General features: G+C 40.9%; 1 protein-coding gene and 1 long non-coding RNA gene across 9 annotated transcripts in view; one reads left to right on the top strand and one right to left on the bottom strand.

The window, feature by feature from the left end:
• NCKAP5 (NCK associated protein 5) overlaps nt 1-20,640 on the top strand; it is a 976,326-nt gene that overhangs the window by 826,216 nt on the left and 129,470 nt on the right. The window lies entirely within an intron of this gene.
• Nucleotides 5,261-13,066, bottom strand: LOC123598839. 2 transcript variants are annotated; one of them, XR_006712817.1, is made up of 4 exons: nt 12,727-13,066; nt 10,641-11,304; nt 8,855-8,946; nt 5,261-5,420 (listed from the first exon to the last, which is right to left on the bottom strand). It is a non-coding gene; the product is annotated as an uncharacterized LOC123598839 (long non-coding RNA). The 2 variants fall into 2 exon arrangements; XR_006712816.1 differs by having other exon boundaries at nt 10,641-13,058.

Below are 20,640 nucleotides of genomic sequence, written 5' to 3'. Positions count from 1 at the left end.
CTTCCGCTCAAGTATGAAAAGCAGCCCCTTCTGTATCATCACCTCTGGGGATAATTGAAGTGACTCTTTGCCCCTAAATATAAGCACTTTCTCTCTCCTGGCCTCTGCTTTTGCCTTGTCCTTTCCCACCGCATTGTACGTGCCTACAAAGGGTTTGTTAGACTAATTTGAACTGAAGTCTGCTCTCAGCTACTAGGGAAGCCCACTCTCTTTATTTTATTCCTTGATGTTATTATTAACTCTTAGCATCTCCATCCGCCTGATATCAGATTCCCCATAAGCCCCACTTCTGGGCCCCACAGAGTCATTAATGTGTTCTCCAAGACCAGTAGTTCTGAACAGAGCAGCGATGCACCTTGTGAAGGAGGTGTTTGGCGCATATCATTGGTTGGCGCGTATTTAGGAAGCATTTCAGAGACTGGAGGCAAAAATGCCACACCTAGCCCCGTGCACCTTGCTGCCTCATCCATCCCACCTGATCTTACTGTGGGCTCATGATTATCTGAGCAGAGCATCTCACACTGTTTTACGCAGAAACTCAAAGTATTTTGGGGATGGTTTTAATGTAAGCTGAATTTGGTCAGAATTTTTTAAGGGAAGAATTGAGCTTTGTTTTGTTTATAGTTTCACCAAGAATTGCTCCCCATTTGAGGAAAGCACGCCATTGTTTGTAGCGGTCTTCATTATATTTGAGTCTCCAGCACAAGAAACCTGTAAGAGTCTGTGTTTATGGTGTCACAGCTGTGGTCATTCCACGGTGCAGGCATCTGACCACTTCATTACACCCTGTAGGAGAGTAATGCCTGAGCATTTGCATATTGACAAGCGTATTGTTCTATTACAAATTACACATATATTTCCTTTCCTATAAGTTTATATATTATATGTATTTTTTTGAAGTTGGCATGTGTGTGTGTTTCAGGGGTCCCCAATACCACCCCTAAGTTTAACGATCTGCTAAGAGGGCTCACAGGACTCAGTATTTAGTTGTGCTCACAGCTAAGGTTTATTGTAGTGACAGGATACAAAGCAAACTCAGCCGTCGGCAGAGGGGCATAGAGTGAAGTCTGGGGAGACCTGCGCAAGCTTTCAAGGGAACTCTCCTGTTTGAGTCACACAGGATGCACCTGCTTCCCCCAGTGGGTTGTGACAGCACATATGAAATACTGTTGACCAGAAAAGCTCATACAGCATCAGTTCCCAGGGTTTTTAATAGGGCTGGTCAGGTAGGCAAGGTAGGCACCCTCTGCCTAGCACACACCCAAATTCTAGACTCCCAGAAGGAAAGCAGGTATTCTGCATGAGCCACATTATTTGTATAAACAATTTAGGCACAGTAAGCTACCGTGATCAGTAAGCACAGTAGGAACCTTCTGTAATTCAGATTCCAGCCTAGGGCCTATGTTATAAGCAAGCCTTTTAAGAAATAGCAGTCAGGCCTGCAAAGTTAATTCTTTACTGTATAGTAAGTTATAATAACTGTGAAAATCACTGGCATGCAGCAAATGGGGAATTAAAAAATATTTGTTTACAAGGGGCACTAGGTTTGATAGATTGAAAACCATTGTCTTAAACAAAATAACCCTCCACCCCCACATATCTACATTTAGCATGCCAGAGATATAATTATTGGTTTCATGTGCCCCAAATCAAATTTTAAAGCAGAGGTTAAGATTTTTTAAAATATGCATTGCTTCCATCTACTATCAACAGTCTGTTAATGAAAGGTAGCAAACAGAATATTTTTCCTCTTGTATTAGGAACAAATCTAGAATGGCCAGTTTTCCCCTACCTTTTTACCTGTGAATTCCCTGTTTTATAATAATATAATAAATGGCAATTTCTCTGTTATTAATACAATTCTGTCACTTACGGGGCACCTGGGTGGCTCAGTCGGTTACGGGTCCAACTTCGGCTCAGGTCATGATCTCGCAGTCCGTGAGTTTGAGCCCCGCATCGGGCTCTGGGCTGACAGCTCAGAGCCTGGAGCCTGTTTCGGATTCTGTGTCTCCCTCTCTCTCTGACCCTCCCCCGTTCATGCTCTGTCTCTCTCTGTCTCAATAATAAATAAAGTTTAAAAAAAAATTAAAAAAAAACACACACAATTCTATCACTTACTACTTCTGTAGTAAATCTGAACTTTAATTTTTCTACTAAATCTGAAAATCTCACTAATTATGAGTTAAAGACACAATTTTAACTTGAGAAGTATCATTCCAGCATCAGGGCCAAGTGCAAGGCATGTAATACAAATGAAAGTATAATTCAGTGTCATCAGGTCACCTCTGATAGCCCCCTGGTTGACACCATACTGTGGATTAAAATAATAGCTCCAGCTGGCCCTTCTTCAATACGATATGCATAAACAACAGGTGTGCTGGTTAATTGTTTTCTCATCATGGTGCATATTTCACACCCCATAACTCCCAAATGAAATACCAAAAGAATACATAAAATTAAATGATTCAAAGATTTAAAGGGTTTATGTTTTTTTATGGAAGAGTGAGAATCCATTGAAATATTTAGAAGGAACTGTAGCTATAACCGTTATTATTAATGCTCCTAAAGTTACAATATTTATGTTTGCTTTAAAAATTCACACTTGAAGATCACACACACACACACACACACACACACACACACACACACACACACAAAATGAGGCAGGTACACATGCAGGGAAGGTGTACTTGGAGTTTAGAAAAGGAAGAGTTTATCACACACCTTCTTTTAAGGTTTGTTTATTTATTTTTGAGAGACCAAGAGAGAATGTGAGCAGGGGAGGGGCAGAGACAGGGTAAGACACAGAATCTGAAGCAGGCTCCAGGCTCTGAGCTGTCAGCACAGAGCCTGACTCGGGGCTCGAACCCATGACAGCTCAGAGTCTGATGTGGGGCTCAAACTGATGAATCGCAAGATCATGACCTGAGCCAAAGTCAGAGGTTTAACCTACTGAATCACCCAGGTGCCCCTCACATACCTTCTTTTAAAGGAGCACTTGAAAGCTCCCATGGAAGTGTAGCATTACGTGACAATGATCTTCTGTTCTTCCATTGCTGTTTTCAAACTAACCTTTGACCTTTGCAAGTGGGAACTGGAACATGACTGTCTAGAAGGGACCGAATCAGCATTGACACTTGTAGCCATTGAGTACTCTCCTTGTTGCTCCCCCTACTCTCCACGCATTTCCATCCAGATGAGCCTGAAGTTATGTTAAGTGACTTTTAGCACAGAAGCATGTTGTGGAAGATTCGGTGTTGCTATCTTTTGTGGAACTAAGTGTTTTGCTGGCGCAAATCCATGTGGCTTACTTCTCTCATCCCATGGTAAGACCAGGGGTAGTAGTTAAAATGAAACATGAGCAACAGTGAAACTTGAAACAGCTAGTCAAGCAATCCACCTCCTTTGTACTAAAGTCTCCTAATGTCCCCTTTCTTCTCCCAAATGACTTGCCTCTGTTACAGTGGCTTGATACTGGTGGCTTTGGAGTCCTTGTGGAAAAGCCCTGTCACTACTGAATGAATTTCTATTGACTTTGCTGAGGTTGTGAAATAGTATATTCAGAGATAAAATCAGATTCTTAATGTAACTGAAGAGGCCATTAATGCTTTAACTCTTAGTCACTTCCCCGCACCCCTAGTTTTTTTTTTGGCTTCCTCTTAAGGGCAGTCTCAGCAATGCAGACATGTGAATTGTATCATTAACTAGGCTTGTCATAAACTATGCCATCTGTCATTATCATACATTAAATTTTTGTGGGTGGTCATCCTGGAAGTTCATATTAAATTTGGTGGCTTACCTTGAACACGCTATGTTTCATTAGCTACTCACCTGTGTAGAGACACAGGAGAGAGGGATAATTTGTCTATGTCCCATGGGCAGTACAAGGACAGCTATAACAGTATGAATTAAAGACCACTTAACTGCACTTGAAGTAGAGAAAGTTGGCCTCAGGATATCATCCCACTGAAATCAGTATTGTTTCAGAGATCTCTAAGACATTGGCCTACCTGAGACTACTTGCCTCTCAAACTTGTTCCTTCTGGCTGACATTTTAAGTTGACTCATTGAATCAGTCAGGATGGGCTATGGTAAGCTGTAGTAACAAACAACTGCAAAATATATGTGGCTTCAGACACAAAGATTTGTTTCTTATGCTAGATTACTTTTGTAGGTCAGCACGGGAGCCAGCCACACATCTTAGACACTCAGGGGACATTACTGATGGAGTAGCCACCATCTCAAACATTGCCAATCACCAGGCTGAGAAGAAGAGAGCTATGGATGGTTTCACATCACTATTAAAAATGCTTTGGTCAGACTAAGTATATGGCCCCACTCAACCATAGAGGCGTTAAGAAACACAAGTAGACATGTCCCGAGAAGGAAAGAGAATTGGACATATTTAGTAAGTAGCATTCATGACCACCACACTCAGCTGACACCTTTCTTCCTTATTTCTTCTACCCCAGATACTAGAAAGACAAATATGCTGTTTCTCAGCTTCCCTTTGTACTAAGAGAGTCCAGGTTGACCTGCTTCTGGCCTATGAGACCTTTGTGGAAATCTGCTGTGGGGATTTATGGCAAGCTTTTGTTTTCCTGATAAAAGGGGTGAAACACAGCTATAGTGTTCATTTATGCTTACCCCTTCTTCCTATCTGGAAGGTGGAGGCAATGCCAGGAAATATAGCAGCTATCTTAGCATGAGCCTTCACACAAAAGATGGCAGAACAAGACAGGAATGAGAAGAGTTTGACTTCTTGATGATATGAGTGAACTACACCACCAGCTCTGGACTGCCTACCTCCAGACATCTTGCTGTGTGAGAAATATAAACGCTACTATAAGCTTATGACATTGTAAGTCAGGCTTTTTGTGTTGTTGTTGTTGTTGTTGTTGTTGACAGCTGAATGCAATCCTGAGAGTCCTTATTTTGAAATTGAAAAGGAAAACTTTCCATTTGGAAGGATGTGTTACCCACAATTACCCCAGTGAAATTAAAATATGGCTGAGAGATTGCTAATACATGCTCCTGTTTTAGACCCTTTGCCACAGGTCTTTTGGGTGTCATTTCATGTTGACCTTGCTTTGTCAGTATAAGCTAGGTTATGATGTACTAACAAATAACCCCCGTAATCTCATTGACCACCTAGCTCCAAACTTCTTGCTTTGTAAGAATACAGATGCCTAAGATTTGTTTATGTCTAAGCCTCTTAGAGTCAGTTTTTCTGTTTCTTACAGGTAGGTGCAATCTTGGCTGAGGCTGACACAGTCTTCTTTATTCTTGAATTTAAACAGATGTGCTACCCACAGTCTGTTAATGTTTTCAGGTTTTTTGATGAAGGGCTATCTGTAGAGATGATTCCATATAATGCTTTAAGAATTTCCAGTATATTTCCCATGGTCAGCTCCATCCATCTGAGAAAACAGACAAAAAACTGCTGAAAATGTCTTCTAAAACATTTTTCTTTCTTTCCTCTTACTATATTGAAGAACTCTCTAAAAGAAATTCTTTAATAAAAGTGTAAAGCTTCCATTCTGTGATAAAAAATTAAGTCTTGTTTTCATGTTTTATTGGGGTAGCTGGGACACTTACAGAATAAAATCTGTTAGAAATAAAATGATAAAAAGGAAGAAAAGAGACCATGGTTCTAAAAACTTTATAAAAGCCTTGAAACTATGAGAATATCTCTGTATCCTGAGAATTTACAGAATGTGCTGAAGTCTCTCAAATTCAAAACACTTGAGAACAGAAACTGTAACTGGTTCAACATTAACCTTGACAAATCCGGGTTCTGTCATGTGAATGAATGAACGCCTCCACTCTTGAGATCTCAGGACCTTGAACATCAAAATTGAAGTAGGGTAGCAGAAAATTATCTTTATGTCTTTCTCCCTTCTTCTACCTTCCATGCCATCCCTATTCTCTCTTTAAATTTTTAATAGATTACGTGAATGACTTTGACAAAAAATCTAATGAGAAAATCTCTTCAAAAGCACTGTCGGCTTCCTTACTTGTCACCACCCGCACTCCCCGGAAGGACAGCACTTTGCTTTATGACCATGTATTGATCTCTAATATCTTTATTGAGCCTTGTCTCTTCCTTGCCTCCTACAGGCAAAGGGTGAGAGTTAGATAATAGTATTAATTTTCCAGACATCTGCACATGTTTTAATGGCCTTTTGAAGTTTGAAAATAGTTTCTCTGTGAACCCACCACAGGGCTAAAATGCCATTAAGGCCTAGATTGCAACGATACATAACAATCATAGCTGTAGAGCTCAGCTTGGCAATGAAAAGAAAGCTCATTTATTTTAGTGGAGATTCAAATTAATGTACGTTCCTTGCCCAACCAGAGCCAGCATTACCAGGTGCTGGAGGTAACCATCAGGACCCAGGATGGCTGAAATCCACCCATTCTTCCTCACACATGTGGGAAGTCAGAGCCACAACAGAAGGTCTCCACATCACAAACGACGTGAGATGGAGGGTTCGGGAGTAGTGACGTAATTGAGGCTGATAACCATGTTTTAGCCATGGCCCATTTTTTTTTTAGACCAGAGAAGCCTTTGGTCCCCTTCTCAGAACAATGCTATTACATGCACGAAAACATGGGATTATAAAAGGAAACCGATTATACTGAGGTGCCATTACTAAGGTGTTGAAAAATATGTAAGATGAGCTTCATTCCTAAAGCATGAAATAAAAAGCTCAAATGGAAGTTCTAACTTAGTTCTTATGTAATGATTCCAATATATAATATTTAGAGATATTACTACAACTGCAACGTGACATGAAGATGTCTGTGATCTCTTGTAGTGACAGAGTCACCAATTAATACCACTGTAGTTTCATGCCTACATTCATAACTGAAGGAAATGTTAATTTTTTTTTAATTTTTTTTTAACGTTTATTTATTTTTGAGACAGAGAGACAGAGCATGAGCGGGGGAGGGTCAGAGAGAGAGAGAGAGACACAGAATCTGAAACAGGCTCCAGGCTCTGAGCTGTGAGCACAGAGCCCGACGCGGGGCTTGAACTCACGGACTGCGAGATCATGACCTGAGCCGAAGTCGGCCGCTTAACCAACTGAGCCACCCAGGCGCCCCGGAAATGTTAAATTTTAGTTCAAGTTTGGTGAAACTAAAGATGCATTGTTTTTTCCTCCAAGTTCACAAAGGCTCTGAATTCTACTCATGGATCTCTGAGCTCTCACATTAAGGAACCCCTAGAGTCTGTATATTTCCTAGGAATTGCAGGCCTGTGTAGATACAAGGATGATTATTTATTCTTTCCATGCAATGTTTACTTAATACCCTTGAGTTGTTCTCTCTAGAGTAGGGATGCATCCTCTGATGACAGCCACCCTGTTTTTGTTTTTGTTTTTGTTTTCTTAGCTCTCTTACAAGTGATGACCACTTGTGGGGCTAGAAGCACTTTGGAGGGTTTGTTTCTCCCCCTTTACACAAAACTACCTGGCCAGGTTTGGGAAGCCTACCAGAGACCCTGACGTGATCACCTGCTCTACCTAGCTGGCAAAAGTCACCATGTGGATGGCACCTGTTTCACAATTTGACATTGGACAGTCCCTGAGAGGAAAGGACAAATGGTTCTAAGTAGTATTGTGTGCATTTACCTTGAGATTATCACTGGTTCCTTCATGGGGCATAGTTTTTACAAAGAGGATGTTCAAGTATAATTATCCGGGGATTTCTTAAAATTTGAGGAAAGTCAGATTTAAAACCAGGAGAATTTTCTGTTTCTTGCAACAGACTAGAGGAACTGGTTTGGCTTGTCCCATTACATAGTGACAAAGCAGCATTTGATAGCAGCAGCCTATGTGATAAAATGATTATGGCAGCAGTGAGAAAGAATCTAATAAGGAAATTGATCTGCAGATTCCAATTCTGTAAGAGCCAACATCAATCAACATAAATGTCAATAATGAGATCGTACTGAAAACTGCCTAGTTCTTTCAGAGGGTTCTAGGGTCTGGTGACAGATTCAAGAAGTAAATGTGAAAAAAGAATTTAAGAGGTTCACAATTACTCCACTGACCAGCAGCAGGCTACATGGTTCTTTGCTGGCACATGACAGAGTCTGTCTTGGCCCAGGCTAAGGTTAATTGGACATTGCTAAAGGATTTTCATATTGAGAGATATGTGATAGTGGTACCACATGGTATAATATAATAATAGCTGTTTTTGTACTTAACAATTATAGCTACACACTACAGTTTAGGGAGGGGAATAGGAGAAACTTGGTGCTGTGACTTATATGTATCCTTTGGGAGGCCATGTCTAGATAGTGCAGTGGCAAAGGAAACTGTCTGTTCTCAGAGATTTACCTGGAAAGGTTATATGGGTAGAATTCTGAAGTCATTATTTGCCATTTTATATAACTTCATTGTTTGTCTGCCTAGGGTTTTTACTAAGAACTGCTCCTTGATTCTGTCATGTTAGAGACCATGAATAGCAACAGGACAAGTATAAGTGAATTTCAGGATTGGGAACATCAGGGAGTGTTATGACAAAGGGGTTGCTAAAGAGTAGGACAAGAAATGGGGCTCTTGGGTGGCTCAGTCAGTTCAGCATCCAACTTCGGCTCGGGTCATAATTTTCCAGTTCACAAGTTCGAGCCCCGCTTCGGACTCTGTGCTGACAGCTCAGAGCCCCGAGCCTGCTTTCAGATTCTATGTCTCCCTGTCTCTCTGCCCCTCCCCCACTCGTGCATGCGCCCTCTCTCTCTCTCTCTCTTTCAAACATAAACATTACAAAATAAAGAGTGGGACAGGAAAGTCAGGTGGGTGGGCACAGAAATGAAAATGTGAATATAAGACACAGCTCAGCTTACTTTCACCTGGAGCCATCTTGATGTCTCAGCAAGGGATTCCTCCCATGTTTCCTGTCCAGGCAGGAGCATTTTCCAGGATATGGGCAATCTTCCTGTAGGAACAGGAAAGGAAATAAGTGGAAACAGGAGGGATTTAGAACAAGCCACTCCTACCTAACATTCTGATTATAAAGCAGCTACCTCAGAATTGACAAAACTGATTTTCCAAGAAATATTGACCCCACTCTCCCTTGCTCTGTGTATTTTTTTTTTCTATCTCAACTGGATACCCTGCTATTGGCATTTTCTGGAGTTTGGGGTCTCGTGTTGCAAATTATCACCTACATGCTACTGAAATGGTGTCTTTTCACTGGAAATGATATTAGGAAGCTGTCTCAGGACTTCTTTTTGGTTTATACTATCAGGCATACTTTTGGCACTGACACTAACTGAGGGTAGATGCAAGAGGGGGTGGGAATCATGCTATTCTGTCTTTGAAAATTATGTTAAGATTCAAGTCTACTCTTACCTCAGCAAACTTAGCAAAGGGAACATAACCAGATCTTTTTCTGGTCTGGGAGTATCTTTCTGAGTCTAATAATAAATAATCAGAGAAGATAAGAGCCAGGGTGGACTTCTTGGGTGCAAATCTGTACAGTCACACAGGGGCTAGAAGGGCCCTGTGCTTGATGTAATACTGTTCTGTCACCACTGTGAAATTCTTAGTATCTTTTTTTTTTTTTTTTTTACAAATGGTCCCCTGCATTGCACAAGTTATGTCACTGGTTATGAAAATAGCTAACATTTGTTGAGCATTTCATGTGTCCAAACCCCTTGGTGAATTGAATTCTTACCACAACCTTATAACTCCAGAGTTCCTTCTCTTGAACATCAAATCTTCAATGAGGCCCTTTGAGTTGATGTTGTTACTATTATCCATAAAGGAAACTAAGGCTCAAAGGGTACAGTAACTTGCCTTAAATTACACAAAGCCAGGATCTGAACCCAAGCCGGATCATACCTTGGCCATGTGCCAGCCTTGCCTCCCTGGTTATGGATGTGGCAAATGGGGAAGGGAGCTAATGTGTAAACTCAGACCCAGGATTTATCCTGAATGTTTAAAAGCTAGTTTTCTAGTTGTTGATCATCTTTGTCTTAAATATGTCAGCTAAAAAGGTAATAATAAGTAAGTCAGCTAATCAAGGGTTGGGGTTCATTGGATTCCAGTTGATGGAGGTGTCCAGGTGATGCGATGAACATGGCTGCAGTGCGTGGGCCCGGACTCCATCCAGCCTAGCTCAGTGACTTGCTGGGCTAGGTGACATCTTCCGGGAACCAACCGTCGGCTTTCTGAATAAGTGACTCACATTTTACACGCTGACTGTATTTTTATGTACTCAAGTTGGAGGGCATCTTATTCCATTAGTTTTTGATCAATATAAAAGTATTTATGAAAAGAAATTTACCATCCCACATAAAACAGCTGAACAAAAAAAGTAAAGATTTATATGTAATAAATGTTTTGAAGCCATTTAGAATTATTAACAGGGACATTTGGGAAGAAATCTTTATAGTCTGCGACTCACAGTCTTGGGGAAAAAAATTTTGTCTTTAAAACCAGCTGATGATTAACAAGTGTTCAAAGCAGACCCTTAATTTTATAATAATAATTACTTCTTGGGAATCTGGATCCTCTCATCATTTCTCAAATGAGTATAAGAGCAGTTTCTTTGCTCCATAATGCTCATTTCTTTGTAATAGTTATTTATAGATCCATAACCAATTCCTTTGAAAAGTAAGAACTCACTTTTGGTATTCTGAGGTTGAAAATGCTGTCCATGATCTGAAGTAAAAGGAGAGCTCGAGAAAGGTTACTTTGCATCTTTAAGAAAGTTTCCATCAAAGCAGTTTATGAAAATTAATAAATCTTGAGGGATTTGAGAAGATGGGATAATTTTAGGATTATTGTAACTGGTGACTGTCTCAGAAGAAAATAGAGAGATTATGTTATTTGTATTTATGCATCGGATATCCATTTAATACTTCACAATTTCCACCCTGGGAGATTAGGAATTTCTCTTTCCACCTTCTTCCTCCATGCCTGATTCACAAATACATAAACGTTTACTGAACATGCTTGATTAGAACAAAGTGTTGTCTAAAGCAAAAAAAAAAAAAAAAAAAAAAAAAAAAAAAAAAAAAAAAGAAAGAAAGAAAGAAAGAAAAAGAGTAGAAACACTGTTTCATGTCTTGTGGCGAACATGCCTTTTTACTGTATTCTCTGACGCAGTTGTAACTCCCTAATCTGTCATACAAATGTTTGTAAAATCATATCCATTTACTTTTCTCTTGGATGTTACGTTTGAGTCTTTAGTCGATTTGCTGGAGGATTTGCTGGAGAAACCAAGGAGCGATTTTGACTTGAAAGTCTGGCATCACTTGTATTTCACATTCTGTTTTCAACAGCCTCTCTTAATATGCCGGGGAAAAAAATCCAGAAGATTGAAATTTAAATATAGAATATATTTAGCAAACTAATAGAAAAATAAAAATAAATCCACTTGACTTGATAAATCCTACGTAATAGCTGAAAACTGCCATTTGCCAAGAAATGATTTAGCTTAGTGAAATGTATTTTACAGCTAATCCTTTAATGTCTGTTTAACATATTACCTTTCCCACTGTTAATATTGAACAGTATTGTAAGTTAGTAATTTTATGCCCTATATTTCAAATTGCTATTAGGGAGCCACATAAATAACAATTTTCAGCCGCTTGTTTGTAACACCATGAGGCATTTCTTACCATGGGGTAAAGTAACAGTGGATTTAAAAAAACTGCTGTGGGGATAAAGCCACAGGGAAACTGATGTGGATCTGTGGCAACAAAGCCTATAAAGCAAACTGAAGTAATAAGTCTGAAACCCTGATAATGTACAACTTAGTATTAACTATCAGGGGCAGTGAGACTATGGGTCCTCGTTGAACGTTCAGCCAGAAATTGAGTTTACGTAATACATCTTCACAAATATTAAATGAATGGGACTCCAGGAACTTGTCCTATTAGAACAAGGACACTGGCCTATAAAATGCAGATGAGTGCATAGCACAAAAGTCATTTTCATGGGCGTCTGATCTAGTCCTTAACGCTAGCCTCCATGCCAGGAAGTGCCATGAGGGTGAATCCTATAGTCTGTGAAGGCCCCAGCAGTTATCTCCCAAACTCTGAATTTCACTTGTTCTCAGCTTTCTTTTAATAATGTAAGGAGGCACACATCTTATATATAATTCTCCATTTTTTTTTTTGGTTTTGTTTTTTTGTTTTGTTTTGTTATTTGGTTTTTTGTTTTGTTTGTTTCCGAAACACCAACAAGACCTTTCCCCTTCCTTGGAGTTTAATCTTCTAGTGCTAGGCACTAATTCTTTATTTTGATGTCTCCTTGTTGTACTTGCAAGAAGAGAGTAGGGCCCAGGTATGATTTCTTGTCAACAGCCTGGAAAATGAACCCCTTTGGTTCACCAAGGGGGTCACCCTGTATCTTCTTGATTAGCGATTAGAGACCTCTGGAGTGCTAGCAGCAATCTGCACAGTTTTAGCACGCAGTGGTGAAGTAAGCATCATAGGTTGAACCCCCTGCCTTCCCTGCAACCAAGAAGCACCCCTCAAAGGCACAGAAGCCCTGTGTGTCTCCACCGTGTCTGCATTTCCTTCCAGGGACCCTTCCAGTCCCTTCTTATAGACCTCGCCTTGCTTGTTTACATAGATAAGAGTAACGGAGGCCACAGCTAAGTTCAGCATTAGGAAAAAATGTGAGCCTGGCAAAGGGATAAAGGGGAAAGCATATGCCTTGGAGACAGTGATGAGTTCAAGTCCGAGCCCTTACTACTACTCACTGTATGACTTGCCACAGGTTCCTTACTGCTGAGATGTCTCTTTCATCTTTTTGCCTCCATGGTCTTGCTCAACTGTTTGCAGAAAGATGTCACACTCTTTCATCTCTGGACCTTTGCATACGTTCTGCCCAGAAGGCCTTTTTTTCTCCCCCTCCTTTCCTGGCTCCTTCACCTGAGTCATCATTTCTTGTTCCTACATTCTCGATTTAGCTATTTTTCTCAGGAAAGCCTCCATGGAGCCTCCTGCTGAGATTTACATGGCACATGACAGTGAGGGTGCCTGATGGCTTGTCTTCCTACCTGTGCCTTTGGGGGTGGGGACTGTGTTTGTTCATCATTGTGTCCTAGGTAAGACATCACAGTGGCAGAGACTGTGGTGTCCTAAAAGGTCATGTGGCAGGATTCTCGCACAGAGTCATGACATGGAGGCTTTTCTTTTCAGGAAGTAACTTTATTTGTGCCAGTACGGCTCAGTTGGGTTGATACCCTAGAAACTTAGCCCTGAATGCCATGTGGCGTAGTTTTTTAATACCTTTTTTACTTCTTTGTCTCCCATATATGGTAACACACAAACATGTGGTCTGATTAAGTGGTCTCATGTTAGAAGGTCGTGAGGGATGTTGTCAGGTATGCGTATAGCCAGGTTGCCTTGAGGTTTTTTGTTTTGTTGTGTTTTTCCTTAGGGAGGGGACCCTATCACAGGCAGGCGTGACATATGAGTCCAGGTTCAAATCCCTGACTGAACAGTACCTCACCTGCTCTTGTTCTTTAAATTTTCTCATTTGAAAAATCAAAGTTATAATAGTTTCTACCTCATGAGGTGAGTATAAGGATTGAATTAGAAAAAAATAATTGGGGCACTAAGCATAGCACCTGGCATGTAGTCTATAAATGTTTGCTGTTTTTCTCGTTAGTTTTATTTTAAGTTAGATCCAAATTTATATACAAAATTGTGTTTTCCAGAATGTGGAGCTCTAAAGAGGAAATAAAAATATCACCAGTACCAATAAAATTACCGATCATAATAATAATGAAAAAATAATAATGAAAGTATGTTTTTTGATAAATGAATTAATGATGTTTGAGTGTAGTAAGGGATGGTATTACATTATACTTGAGGTACTTCTTTTTTTAATCTTACATGGTTTGTCTTGTTGTCTAATTAATTTGTATTGTTATTTTTGTAAATTTTATATAACGAACCATCATAAGCCAGTTCCAATTATAGAAATTAAGAGAATGAACCCTGCACTCATACTACCTGGGATACTATTTATGTGACATTAGACAAGATTTTTAGCTTCTGTACCTCAATTTCTTACCTATAAAATGGGAATGATGATGTCCTTACTATGGGTGATGATGAGCGTTTCAAAGAATAGTATACGTGAAAGACATACCTGATGCTAAACACAGCTCAGAAAATGTCTACAGCTACTGATGGAAGTGACCCAAATTACGGGCTAAACACTTAGGCAGAAATAAACAACTCACCTTGTGAAAGAGACCAATTCCCTCTCTTCACGTGAGAAGCAAACAGAATGTGGAAGTCTGGACTTAGAAGGACACATATCTAGAAAGAGTCCTGGCTCTACTTCTTACTGGAATATAACCTTTTGACTTTGGATCCCTTCCTTAGATTTGGTTACCTGAATTTCTTCATCCCTAAAAGTTAAGATAGTAACTTCTTCCACATGTAGCGTGAGGATCCATGAGGTAGAGATTCAGGGCAGAGACTTCATACAGAGCCTTGGTACCCCACAGGGCGGGAAGTGATTCATTTCTTCCTAAGAAATGGTGTGTTGGACTCCAGGGGCCACCACCAAAATTTCCAACAGGCCTGGTAAAAATAGCAGGCCAGGTCCCCCCCCTACCCCCGACCCCTGCCTAATTTCTTTAGTTCTATGAAATCAGAGGGAAAATTTGTCCCCCTACATGTAAAAAGCAAAAGCTTCAGCAATCCAGGAAACTTCTCAAAAATAAAGCTTGATTAAAAATGTGAAATGCAGTGTAGATAATTTTACAAAACAGCAGGGGCAATTGGCAAGCACTTATTAAAGTACCTGTTAAAGTAATTAGTGATAAAAATGGAAGTTTCACCGCACTTCTGTATCTCTTAGATCCCAGAATAGGCTCAGGCTGTGCTGAATCATTTCCTGTCTCAGATCAGAGTCAGGGAAGAACACAAAAGGAAAGCTTCAGAGAGTCTTGAGATTATTCACAGGCAAGCAAGTGTGAATCACTCTTGGAACTGGCTCCCCACCTGCCCACAGGTGGCCTGCTGTGGAACCCCTAACCCTACACTGCTACCATTCTGCCACTTCGCTGTTACATATTAAATATTTCTGAATCTTTTTTGTTGTTGTTTTCTATAAAGAGACCAAGAGGTTTGGAAGCTTGAGAGTGAGAACTAAGCCCCTGTTGTGTGAACATTTATTACACAGAACGTTATCTTACTCATATGTAACTGTGTTACCAGGCTGACCCCCATCCCTCCCCACTTCTGCCTCCGTATCACCCTTACTCTACCATGATCTCTTTTGCATATTCTGCCTTAAGAATTCTTATTTTTTTTTTTGTCTCATCTCTGTGGGCTCTTCATTGATATTGAGTGGGCTCCACTAATGAGCTTCCTTGAGTCTGTTCATAGTTCATAGTCGGGACTCTGTACACAGTAGATGCTTCATAAATGCTTCTTGTTGAACTAATTAGAGTGGAGGTTCCCAAGGGCAAGGTCTGCTCTTTTCATCTCCATTCATCTTCCTGCTGGTTCTCACCCTGTGGGTCCTTGGGGCACTGTTAATGGAGTTTCAGAGGACAGGACAGATTTGAGATACTCCAGTCATCAGTTTAAGCTGCAGAAGTGCCCAAATGAACTTCCTAGTCACCAAACCCAAATGCTCCCTTAGGCAGCCACCAGATAATCAGGTTGTCATGGTAGCAGAGACCCTTAAAGAAGGTTTTGAATATAGCTCTGGAATAATTGTTTCAAAAGTATTTTATAACCTTCGATCCCAGAGAAGTAGAAAAGAGGATGTAGGACCATGTCATTTACAGAGGCATCCAGAGTGAAACAGAGTGTACCCAGGGCATCTAAAGATTGATATTCAGGGCAAGTCTAGAAGTTGTCGGGAAAAATATAATTGCAGCAAGAACTGTTGTATATGGTTAAAAAAAAAGAGAGATAAAATTTCAGACTCTGAAGTGAGATCAAATCTTGGTGAAGTGTTTTTTAAAAAGCTTCCAGGAGAACATTTGAAAACCATACTCTGTCGCATCAGCAAGGTGGCTGAATGCAGATATTATGTTTTATCTTCGTATCCCAAAATGGAAATAATGGCATAATTAATTAAACATCAGCTCTTATCCAGAAAGATTTTGTCCTAGGCTCAAATTTTTGTGAATCTAAGAAATGATCATTTATACTCAGTTATATAATATACAGTTATGTCATATTCTGTTTTATAATAAATTCTTAATGAAATGGAATGAAACCTGTAACATGTGAACCAGGGGTCTGCTGTCCTGATGGTATCTGGAAGGGCTGATGAAAAATCACATTTCCTGAATATGGCAAAAATATTAAGTCTAAGTATGTGCATAAAGTAAAACTTTGTTTTTTGGTTGTTTTGGTTTGGTTTTTGTTTTTTTGTTTTTGTTTTTGGTTTTGGTTTTGGTTTTTTTTGGATAATAATCTGGTGAGTAAAGCTTCCAAGGAGAAATTATCTTAATCAGTCTCCACACTATTGATATTTCTTTGAACTTCCTTCCGGAGCCTACACATACCTATGAAAATTGCCTTGTTATCCAACAGGAGAAACAAAGCTTATTCACCTGGTTATGTCTAGCTCAGAGCCATATTTAGAACACGTCTCTTAAACATACCAAATCCACCACTTGTGTTTTCTGCCCCTGTAACAGAGGCTATCCAGAAAGGTGGTGAAATTGCAGGAAATCGTCTGAAGTTAGGAGTATCAAAAGACGCTCAGAGGCTTTCATAATAGTGCACTCCAGACTTGCTTCCCGTGTGGTGGGATTAAAGGAGATGAAACAGGAGCCCCAGGGCCAACCTGGGGCTGAGTTGAGGGAGCAGGAGTGGGGCTCGAGGAAGCTTTCTGGAGGCTGTGAGTTGAGATGAGCTCTTCAAAGTGGAGTCAGGGTGATCAGCAAACAAAGCTGGAGCTGAAAAAGCAATGAGTTGTTCCACTCGAGAAATCAGCCCAGGATCCAGGCCACTAGATTTGCAAGTGAGGGTGATCCCTTAAAAAAGTCCAAGTTCAAACGAGCAGCCAGCCAAGAGAGTGGGAGCAGCAGTGCGCAGCAAAGGAGCAGGCAGGAGGAGGGGAGGAGGACGCCCTGATATCCCATATCGTGGGCCGGATGCTGAACAGTTAAAGATGCCAATGGTGAGGGGCCAGATTTTGAAAAATTCTTGCATCTGTCTTCTAAATATCCTGCCATGCACTTTTGAGAGTAGAAGATACCTTCAAATGGGTGGAGCATATTGTGAACAGAATTCAGGGAAATGTCACTAAAGAAGGTTTAGCAGTAGTTCGTGTGGCAATTAACAGACCTTTTCATTTGATAAATAAAACAGGAATTCAGGAATTGTGGGCACAGAAGCCATCCCCTTTAACTGAGAGACTTTTTTCACAGAGAGAAAAAAGCAACTCTGGAGAGAATATACAACAGGCCTGAGGTAGAATTCTGGATATCCACACAGTAGTATCTACCAAGGTCAAGTAAATCAAGGGTATTGAGGCAAATCACGTTAAAAACACTAATTCACTTCTACCTCTGCTGCTGAGCCTAAATTACTCATGTTGGTAGAACCCATTAATCAGATGTACACCATATCCACTCCCATAACATCTCTTTTTTACAGATATTTGGATTTTCATAGTTAGAGGGGAGAATACATTGTATGAGTGATTATAAGCCTAGAATAATTCTCTCACTGAATCAGACTAAAGGAAGAAAAGCCCTTTCCTCTTCACATCTTACACTGAGTTAATAACTTCTGAGATCTTGGCATGAAAAACCCACACGTTCCTTTTCACACGTTAGGAAGTACATTGATGGACGCAGAACCTGCTCTATCACCCTGCTCCACTTGATGTTTCCAGCCTGGTTTCCCACGCTGCCCAAACTTCTCAGATAAAGATACACTTTTTACCCTCACCTTGTGCCACTAAATGAGGATTCAGTGCTTTCCTGACCTCAGAAATCAGCGGCCTTACAGTGAAGACCTCATTTCCATCCTCAGCAAAAACCCAGAGGCAGAATTCTATTAAATACACAGTCTTCACTGAGCGCCGGAGAACTGCAGCTCCGTGAGTGAGGAGAGAAACAGGAAAAGGGAAACTGGTCCCCCAGCCCAGATCTGAAGGCCCAAGTACACCGCCACGTCCAGTCTCTACTACCATCGTTAACTGGCGAACTGCCAAATCAGTATCTGCTGCTCTGAAGGGGCCACTCTGCCCTCATCCCACCAGATATAGAGCAGCTGGCCCTGGGCACAGTCTGTCAAAGGGAACGTTTCTCTGCTTTGAATTACAGATTCAGAACCGTGCGGAGAACATACTGCGGGCAGACCCAAGACAGGGTCATCCACCAAATATCAGTGACCCGGTGTGGTTCTGGCACTAGCCGCCCCAGCATCACCAGGCCCCCCAGAGCTGAGCTTGGTATTTTATACTGGCATGAGGGAGTGTTCTGACTATGGATTGCAATACACTTTAGCACATCACATAAATCCCCACCCCTGTCTCTACATAGTGACAGAAAGCACGCCTTTTCCCTGTGAAGCTGAAAGTCCTCAGGGGGAGAAGTCCCCTTGGCCTTCCGACCTAACCCTATATACACGTGTGACTATGTATGTGTTGTATGTGTAGGGTGTATGGGTGTGTGTGAATCTGTGTTTGTTGACTGACTGATGGAGTGGCTATCTTGTATGTTACAGAGTGCTTATCTCAGAGGAGGACTATCTCAGCCAGGCTAATTTTAATCATGATAGCAAACTCCCAAGTGAATAATGGCTCAAACCCAGTACACATTTTTTTCTTCCTCATTGAAAGTCCAAAAAGTTATCTCTGGTCCCTAGGTGGTACCCGTTCAGTCGGCAATTCAGGAACACAAATTCCTTCTCCCTGGTGGCTCCATCTTTAACACATGGTTTACAAGATTGCTATGCTCAGTTGGCTGCATCAAACCAGTGGAGGGGAAAGAGCCTAGCACACCACACACCAAAGGTATTCCTGGGCCAAGAACAACATCACTTTTGTTCACACTCCACAGACTAGAACTAACTATGTCACATGGCCACACCTCACTGCAAAGGAGGCCGGGAAATGCCATCTAACTATGTGCCCAGAGAAAAGAGGAAATCCATTCCATGACACTTAGCCAGTCCCTGCCACAGGGACAAAGCAGAAATACAGGGCTTGACCTGCATTCTCATAGAGCTGATCACCCTGTTAGGAAAATAGACCCTACATACATACATTCAGCCATCATGGCCCTCAGGTTCAGGGCCAAAATGGGCCGGGGATATCATCTGGCTAAGTGTGGAATCCAGTATGGGCTACTGATGACAGACAACCTTACAGGTAGGGTTTTAATGCAATCCTGAGGTATGAGCATGTTTTTAGGTGGGTGGGAAGGAGCACCGAAGGTGTGCCATGAGAAGATAGACAAAAGCATCAGCTCAAAAGTGAGAGGGACTGGATAATACCAGTCTGGAAGGAAGGGAGGGGTAGACTGTCTCCATCAAAGGGAGCGTTTGAGCAAACAGACCTCACTGACCTCTGGTTTGGAAATGTGTGAGGCTGGGAATCTGTATTTCTAACACCAAGTGGAATCTAAGTTACTGAGATAATATAAGAGGTGATGTGAGGTCAATTTTAAACCTCTACTGAATAATCTTGCTACCTCTCATGTCTAAAACATTTAAAAACTCACATCTCAATCCAAGATTCCTCTCGATTTTCAGGTTAAAAATTCTAAGTTTGAATTATTTCAGGTGAGAGATTTTATCCAGATGGACATTAGCCGTGAACATGAACTATAGATAGGTATGTGCTGAGAATTTTCCCTCTAACTAAGCAGGGAGACTTCTTTCAAGAGGTCGCAGTATTCTCCTGTCAGTTATACTCTTTCTGACAACAACTTTAATTGAATTCCCCATACCTATATTCTACCTACTTTGCACCAAGATCTTTATTTATTTATTTTTACTATTTATTGATCTTTGAGGGAGAGATAGAATGCGAGCAGGGGAGGGGCAGAGAGAGAGGGAGACACAGAAACTGAAGCAGGCTCCAGGCTCTGAGCTGTCATCATAGAGCCCGATGTGGGGCTCAAACTCACGAACCGCAGGATTACGACCCGAGCTAAAGTTGGATGCTTAACTGACTGAACCACCCAGGTGTTCCACGCCAAGATCGTTACTAAGCATAGATAACATCACAGTACCAGTTTGAAAAGTGATGTGCTCATTCTCTTGTACACCCTGTATGTGCGTGTCCATGAGAATATGTTCACGAGGGTATTGTATATACCTATACATATGTGAAAATATAAGCCTTTCATAAAAATTCTTCTTATAAGAAATGTAACAACAACAAAAAATAAATGTAACATATATGGACTTTTGAGCTTTCTTGGTTATTTAAGGCAAAGTGTGTGAAAAGATGATATTTACCCACCATTTTCTTGCCTACCGCCTTAACACAGAAATAGATTTTGTTTCCCAAGTCAATTTGTATTTGCATATGTGGAAATTTGCCTTGCATGTGTGGAAACTCTAACAACAGAGGATCCATGTGTACCTTAGCATTTAAGAAATTACCTACCGGGGCACCTGGGTGGCGCAGTCGGTTAAGCGTCCGACTTCAGCCAGGTCACGATCTCGCG

The sequence above is a fragment of the Leopardus geoffroyi genome, chromosome C1, assembly GCF_018350155.1.
Source record: "Leopardus geoffroyi isolate Oge1 chromosome C1, O.geoffroyi_Oge1_pat1.0, whole genome shotgun sequence".
Lineage (NCBI taxonomy): Eukaryota > Metazoa > Chordata > Mammalia > Carnivora > Felidae > Leopardus > Leopardus geoffroyi.
Note: the sequence above shows the minus strand (reverse complement) of the source record. Positions and strands in the feature narration are given on the sequence as shown.